We start from the raw sequence: 9010 nt of genomic DNA on the forward strand, positions 1-9010 counted from the left end.
TGCTAACTCTCTTGCACCACTCCAGTCTGTCCTCAACTCTGCTGCCCGGCTAATCCACCTCTCTCCTCGCTACTCCCCTGCTTCTCCCCTCTGCAAATCCCTCCACTGGCTCCCCATTCCCCAACGAATCCAGTTCAAACTACTAACACTGATCTACAAAGCCATCCACAACCTGTCCCCTCCCTATATCTCTGAACTAATCTCCCAATATCTTCCCTCACATAATCTCCGATCCTCCCAAGACCTCCTACTCTCCTCCACACTTATTCGTTCCTCACACAACCGCCTCCAAGATTTCTCCTGAATATCCCCCATCTTCTGGAATTCCATGCCTCAACACGTCCGACTATCCACCACCCTCGGCTCCTTCAGACGGAACCTGAAAACCCATCTCTTCAAGAAAGCCTACAGCCTGCAATAACCATTCTGCCGCCTCACCATCGCCAGAGCTGCCGCCATCGCCAGAGCCGCCGCCTCGCCCCTACCTTCTGTCTCTTCCCCACAGAATGTAAGTCCGCAAGGACAGGGACCTCTCCCCTCTGTACCAGTCTGTCACTGTAAACCTGCTTACTGTAATCGATATCTATAACCCTGTATGTAACCCCTTTCTCATGTACAGCACCATGGAATTAATGGTGCTATATATATTAATAATAATAATACAGGAGGAGATGACACACAGGTATATACTATATACAGGGGAGATGAGACACGTATATACTATATACAGGAGGAGATAACACACCGATATACACTATATACAGGAGCAGATGACACACAGGTATATACTATATACAGGAGCAGATGACACAGGTATATACTATATACAGGAGGAGATGACACACAGGTATATACTATATACAGGAGGAGATGACACACAGGTATATACTATATACAGGAGGAGATGACACACGTATATACTATATACAGGAGGAGATGACATACAGGTATATACTATATAAAAGAGGAGATGACACATAGGTATATAGAGGAGGAGATGACCTATAGCAGGTATATACTATATACATGGGAGATGACATACAGGTATATACTATATACAGGAGATGACATACAGGTATATACTATATACAGGAGATGACATACAGGTGTATACTATATATAAGGGAGATGACAAACGTATATACTGAGGGGGAAATGAGAGGTGTGAGGTGAAAAAGGGGTTTGAGGTGAAAATGAAAAGGTGTGAGTGCAAAATGAGAGTAGTGAGGGAAAATAGTGGAGTGATCGGAAAATGACAGATGTGAGGTCGAAATGACAAGTGTTAGGGGGGAATGAGAGGAGTGAGGAGGAAAATGAGACATGTGAGGGGGAAAATGAGAAGCGTGATGGGAAAATAAGAGAAGTGAGGTGCTATAACTAATCACAGATATTTACTATGCCCAGGCAACGCCGGGCTCTTCAGCTAGTTAAAAATAGGAGGCAACTTGTTTTTTTTTTTTTTTAAGAGTATACAGGTAGTCCACGACTTACGACGTTGATCCGTTCTTACGCGGCGGCGTAAACCGAATTTCGACATAAGTCGGACCATACGTTCATACAGTACTGTACCTTAACCCCTTCAAGACCCAGCCTATTTTGACCTTAAAGACCTTGCCGTTTTTTGCAATTCTGACCAGTGTCCCTTTATGAGGTAATAACTCAGGAACGGATCCTAGCGGTTCTGAGATTGTTTTTTCGTGACATATTGGGCTTCATGTTAGTGGTAAATTTAGGTCAATAAATTCTGCATTTATTTGTGATAAACACGGAAATTTGGCGAAAATTTTGAAAATTTCGCAATTTTCACATTTTGAATTTTTATTCTGTTAAACCAGAGAGATATGTGACACAAAATAGTTAATAAATAACATTTCCCACATGTTTACTTTACATCAGCACAATTTTGGAAACAAAATTTTTTTTTGTTAGGAAGTTATAAGGGTTAAAATTCGACCAGCGATTTGTCATTTTTACAACGAAATTTACAAAACCATTTTTTTTAGGGACCACCTCACATTTGAAGTCAGTTTGAGGGGTCTATTTGGCTGAAAATACCCAAAAGTGACACCATTCTAAAAACTGCACCCCTCAAGGTACTCAAAACCACATTCAAGAAGTTTATTAACCCTTCAGGTGCTTCACAGCAGCAGAAGCAACATGGAAGGAAAAAATGAACATTTAACTTTTTAGTCACAAAAATTATCTTTTAGCAACAATTTTTTTATTTTCCCAATGGTAAAAGGAGAAACTGAACCACGAAAGTTGTTGTCCAATTTGTCCTGAGTACGCTGATACCTCATATGTGGGGGTAAACCACTGTTTTGGCGCACGGCAGGGCTTGGAAGGGAAGGAGCGCCATTTGACTTTTTGAATCAAAAATTGGCTCCACTCTTTAGCGGACACCATGTCACGTTTGGAGAGCCCCCGTGTGCCTAAAAATTGGAGCTCCCCCACAAGTGACCCCATTTTGGAAACTAGACGCCCCAAGGAACTTATCTAGATGCATAGTGAGCACTTTGAACCCCCAGGTGCTTCACAAATTGATCCGTAAAAATGAAAAAGTACTTTTTTTTCACAAAAAAATTCTTTTAGCCTCAATTTTTTCATTTTCTCATGGGCAACAGGATAAAATGGATCCTAAAATGTGTTGGGCAATTTCTCCTGAGTACACCAATACCTCACATGTGGAGGTAAACCACTGTTTGGGCACATGGTAAGGCTCGGAAGGGAAGGAGCGCCATTTGACTTTTTGAATGAAAAATTATTTCCATCGTTAGCGGACACCATGTCGCGTTTGGATAGCTCCTGTGTGCCTAAACATTGGCGCTCCCCCACAAGTGACCCCATTTTGGAAACTAGACCCCCCAAGGAACTAATTTAGATGCCTAGTGAGCACTTTAAACCCTCAGGTGCTTCACAAATTGATCTGTAAAAATGAAAAAGTAATTTTTTTTCACAAAAAAATTCTTTTCGCCTCAATTTTTTCATTTTCACATGGGCAGTAGGATAAAATGGATCATAAAATTTGTTGGGCAATTTCTCCCGAGTACGCCGATACCTCATATGTGGGGGTAAACCACTGTTTGGGCACTCGGCAGGGCTCGGAAGAGAAGGCGCGCCATTTGACTTTTTGAATGGAAAATTAGCTCCAATTGTTAGCGGACACCATGTCGCGTTTGGAGAGCCCCTGTGTGCCTAAACATTGGAGTTCCCGCACAAGTGACCCCATTTTGGAAACTAGACCCCCCAGGGAACTTATCTAGATGCATATTGAGCACTTTAAACCCCCAGGTGCTTCACAGAAGTTTATAACGCAGAGCCATGAAAATAAAAAATAATTTTTCTTTCCTCAAAAATGATTTTTTAGCCTGGAATTTCCTATTTTGCCAAGGATAATAGGAGAAATTGGACCCCAAATATTGTTGTCCAGTTTGTCCTGAGTACGCTGATACCCCATATGTGGGGGTAAACCACTGTTTGGGCGCACGGCAGGGCTCGGAAGGGATGGCACGCCATTTGGCTTTTTAAATGGAAAATTAGCTCCAATCATTAGCGGACACCATGTCACGTTTGGAGAGCCCCTGTGTGCCTAAACATTGGAGATCCCCCAGAAATGACACCATTTTAGAAACTAGACCCCCAAAGGAACTAATCTAGATGTGTGGTGAGGACTTTGAACCCCCAAGTGCTTCACAGAAGTTTATAACGCAGAGCCATGAAAATAAAAAAAAAAATTATTTTCTCAAAAATGATCTTTTAGCCTGCAATTTTTTATTTTCCCAAGGGTAACAGGAGAAATTTGACCCCAAAAGTTGTTGTCCAGTTTCTCCTGAGTACGCTGATACCCCATATGTGGGGGTAAATCACTGTTTGGGCACATGCCGGGGCTCGGAAGTGAAGTAGTGACGTTTTGAAATGCAGACTTTGATGGAATGCTCTGTGGGCGTCACGTTGCGTTTGCAGAGCCCCTGATGTGGCTTAACAGTAGAAACCCCCCACAAGTGACCCCATTTTGGAAACTAGACCCCCAAAGGAACTTATCTAGATGTGTGGTGAGCACTTTGAACCCCCAAGTGCTTCATAGAAGTTTATAATGCAGAGCCGTGAAAATAATAAATACGTTTTCTTTCCTCAAAAATAATTATTTAGCCCAGAATTTTTTAATTTTCCCAAGGGTAACAGGAGAAATTTGACCCCAATATTTGTTGTCCAGTTTCTCCTGAGTACGGTGATACCCCATATGTGGGGGTAAACTACTGTTTGGGCACATGCCGGGGCTTGGAATTGAAGTAGTGACGTTTTGAAATGCAGACTTTGATGGAATGCTCTGCGGGCGTCACGTTGCGTTTGCAGAGCCCCTGATGTGCCTAAACAGTAGAAACCCCCCACAAGTGACCCCATTTTGGAAACTAGACCCTGAAAGGAACTTATCTAGATGTGTGGTGAGCACTTTGAACCCCCAAGTGCTTCATAGAAGTTTATAATGCAGAGCCGTGAAAATAATAAATACGTTTTCTTTCCTCAAAAATAATTATTTAGCCCAGAATTTTTTATTTTCCCAAGGGTTACAGGAGAAATTGGACCCCAAAAGTTGTTGTCCAGTTTCTCCTGAGTACGCTGATACCCCATATGTGGGGGTAAACCACTGTTTGGGCACACGTCGGGGTTCAGAAGGGAAGTAGTGACTTTTGAAATGCAGACTTTGATGGAATGGTCTGCGGGTGTCACGTTGCGTTTGCAGAGCCCCTGGTGTGCCTAAACAGTAGAAACCCCCCACAAGTGACCCCATTTTAGAAACTAGACCCCCCAAGGAACTTATCTAGATATGTGGTGAGCACTTTGAACCCCCAAGTGCTTCACAGACGTTTACAACGCAGAGCCGTGAAAATAAAAAATCATTTTTCTTTCCTCAAAAATTATGTTTTAGCAAGCATTTTTTTAGATTCACAAGGGTAACAGGAGAAATTGGACCCCAGTAATTGTTGCGCAGTTTGTCCTGAGTATGCTGGTACCCCATATGTGGGGGTAAACCACTGTTTGGGCACACGTCAGGGCTCGGAAGTGAGGGAGCACCATTTGACTTTTTGAATACGAGATTGGCTGGAATCAATGGTGGCGCCATGTTGCGTTTGGAGACCCCTGATGTGCCTAAACAGTGGTAACCCCTCAATTCTACCTCCAACACTAACCCCAACACACCCCTAACCCTAATCCCAACTGTAGCCATAATCCTAATCACAACCCTAACCCCAACACACCCCTAACCACAACACTAACCCCAACACACCCCTAACCCTAACCACAACCCTAATTCCAACCCTAACCCTAACCCTAAGGCTATGTGCCCACGTTGCGGATTCGTGTGAGATATTTCCGCACCATTTTTGAAAAATCTGCGGGTAAAAGGCACTGTGTTTCACCTGCGGATTTTCCGCGGATTTCCAGTGTTTTTTGTGCGGATTTCACCTGCGGATTCCTATTGAGGAACAGGTGTAAAACGCCGCGGAATCCGCACAAAGAATTGACATGCTGCGGAAAATACAACGCAGCGTTCCCGCGCGGTATTTTCCGCACCATGGGCACAGCGGATTTGGTTTTTCATATGTTTACATGGTACTGTAAACCTGATGGAACACTGCTGCGAATCCGCAGCCAAATCCGCACCGTGTGCACATAGCCTAATTCTAAAGGTATGTGCACACGCTGCGGAAAACGCTGCGGATCCGCAGCAGTTTCCCATGAGTGTACAGTTCAATGTAAACCTATGGGAAACAAAAATCGCTGTACACATGCTGCGGAAAAACTGCACGGAAACGCAGCGGTTTACATTCCGCAGCATGTCACTTCTTTGTGCGGATTCCGCAGCGGTTTTACAACTGCTCCAATAGAAAATCGCAATTGTAAAACCGCAGTGAAATGCGCAGAAAAAAACGCGGTAAATCCGCCATAAATCCGCAGCGGTTTAGCACTGCGGATTTATCAAATCCGCAGCGGAAAAATCCGCAGAGGACCAGAATACGTGTGCACATTCCTAACCCTAACCCTAACCCTAGCCCTAACCCTACCCCTAACCCTAACCCTACCCCTAACCCTACCCCTAACCCTAACCCTAGCCCTACCCCTAACCCTACCCCTAACCCTAACCCTAACCCTATTCTAACATTAGTGGAAAAAAAAAAATTTCTTTATTTTTTTATTGTCCCTACCTATGGGGGTGACAGAGGGGGGGGGTCATTTATTATTTTTTTTATTTTGATCACTGAGATAGATTATATCTCAGTGATCAAAATGCACTTTGGAACGAATCTGCCGGCCGGCAGATTCGGCGGGCGCACTGCGCATGCGCCCGCCATTTTGGAAGATGGCGGCGCCCGGGAGAAGACGGACGGGACCACGGCTGGATCGGTAAGTATGATAGGGTGGGGGGGACCACGGGGGGGGGGATCGGAGCACGGGGGGGGAATCGGAGCGCGGGAGGGGTGGAACGGAGCGCGGGGGGCGTGGAACGGAGCACGGGGGGGCTGGAATGGAGCACGGGGGGTGGAACGGAGCACGGGGGGGGTGGATCGGAGTGCAGGGGGGGTGATTGGAGCACGGGGGGGTGATTGGAGCACGGGGGGAGCGGACACGAGCACGGGGGGGAGCGGAGCACTGGACGGAGGGGAGCCGGAGCAGTGTACCGGCCAGATCGGGGGGGTGGGGGGGCGATCGGAGGGGTGGGGTGGGGGCACACTAGTATTTCCAGCCATGGCCGATGATATTGCAGCATCGGCCATGGCTGGATTGTAATATTTCACCCGTTATAATGGGTGAAATATTACAAATCGCTCTGATTGGCAGTTTCACTTTCAACAGCCAATCAGAGCGATCGTAGCCACGAGGGGGTGAAGCCACCCCCCCTGGGCTAAACTACCACTCCCCCTGTCCCTGCAGATCGGGTGAAATGGGAGTTAACCCTTTCACCCGATCTGCAGGGACGCGATCTTTCTATGACGCCGCATAGGCGTCATGGGTCGGATTGGCACCGACTTTCATGACGCCTACGTGGCGTCAAAGATCGGGAAGGGGTTAACAACAGTACAGTACTGCAAACACTTAGCCTATCCAAACACCTATCCTAACACAGTACCCTACATAATTAGGGTGTTATGGCGTGCAGGAGACTCGTTTTCCTCGTGTAACAGGTTACAGTGTACAGTACTGGACTCTATTCTTCCGCCGTTGCACGTAGTTCGACTTACGACGTAAAACCGCGTAAGTCGGAATGAGACGTCGTATAAAGCGTCGTAACCATGAAACGATGTAACTCGACACCGTCGTAACCCGAGGACTAACTGTACTAGCTGAAAGCCACTTGAAAATTATACTGTATTAACACAACATTTAGGCTCATTGAAAGTCTGTACGAGTTATTCCTCTTTTTCACGACTCAAAAAGGCCATATTTACTCATTCAGTATTAGGCCAGTGTTTTACATCTGTATTTATAATCCAAAACAACAAGAGGAACAATCAGAGGAATGAAAGTATAATAGAAGCCCATCACCACTTCTGTATTTATCACCCACTCCTAATTTTGGCTTACAAATACTGAGGTAAAATACTGAACATGGCCTTATAATCTGTGGCTCTTCACTTGTCTGTGATTTCCAAGAGAACTCACCTGCCCTTACTGTGCATGCTGGTAGTGCACTTAGGCCTAGTTCAGGCAAGGTAGCCCCCAAAATGTAAATTGAAGGGCATGTAACAGCAATGCAAAAGGTGAACCCAGCATCCCTCACTTTCAGGCACTATATACCATTAAAACATAAAGTGTTAGTAATGTTGTTGTTTTTTATATTGGCTTAGCCCCCTGTATCACTGTATAGCAAGTTTAATATGACAGGCTTCCTTTGAGAGTTATTCTAGATGAGTATTGTTGAACACACCTCCCAACCGTCCCGGATCCAGCGGGACTGTCCTGATTTTGACAGTCAGCCCCGCGATCCCGGGCGGGACATTAATTGTCCCGCACTGGTTGGGAGGTATGTGAATCACCCGGTCGGTCAGCTGAGAGCTCCCTGCACCCGGCCAGCACAGCAGCACATAATGGCTGCTCTGTGCACAGGACCTGTGATGAGGTCACAGGATGGGAGGAGTCAGGGGTCACATGATCGGATTCGGGAGGAGGACCTCCGTGTACAGGAGTTTGCTGGTTGCCATGGCGCCGGAGGAGGGTAAGGCAGCGTATGTGTGAGGTCAGGAGGTGTTTACAGGGTGGATGTAGCAGAGCCGTGTGAGTATGAGGTGTATGGAGCTGAGCCGTGTGTGTAAGGGGTGTACGGAGCCGTGTGCATGAGGTGTACGGAGCGCAGCCGAGTGTGTACGAGGTGTATGGAGCCGTGTGCATGAGCTGTACGGAGCACAGCCGCGTGTGTATGAGGTGTACGGAGCGCAGCCGTGTGTGTACGAGGTGTACGGAGCGCAGCCGAGTGTGTACGAGGTGTACGGAGCGCAGCCGCGTGTGTACGAGGTGTACGGAGCCGTGTGCATGAGGTGTACGGAGCACAGCCGCGTGTGTATGAGGTGTACGGAGCACAGCTGCGTGTGTACGAGGTGTACGGAGCCGTGTGCATGAGGTGTACGGAGCGCAGCCGCATGTGTACGAGGTGTACGGAGCCGTGTGCATGAGGTGTACGGAGCGCAGCCGTGTGTGTACGAGGTGTACGGAGCGCAGCCGCGTGTGTACGAGGTGTACGGAGCCGTGTGCATGAGGTGTACGGAGCACAGCCGCGTGTGTATGAGGTGTACGGAGCGCAGCCGCGTGTGTACGAGGTGTACGGAGCCGTGTGCATGAGGTGTACGGAGCGCAGCCGTGTGTGTACGAGGTGTACGGAGCCGTGTGCATGAGGTGTACGGAGCGCAGCCGAGTGTGTACGAGGTGTACGGAGCGCAGCCGCGTGTGTACGAGGTGTACGGAGCCGTGTGCATGAGGTGTACGGAGCGCAGCCGCGTGTGTACGAGGTGTATGG

The sequence above is a fragment of the Ranitomeya imitator genome, chromosome 1 (assembly GCF_032444005.1).
Source record: "Ranitomeya imitator isolate aRanImi1 chromosome 1, aRanImi1.pri, whole genome shotgun sequence".
NCBI classification, from domain to species: domain Eukaryota; kingdom Metazoa; phylum Chordata; class Amphibia; order Anura; family Dendrobatidae; genus Ranitomeya; species Ranitomeya imitator.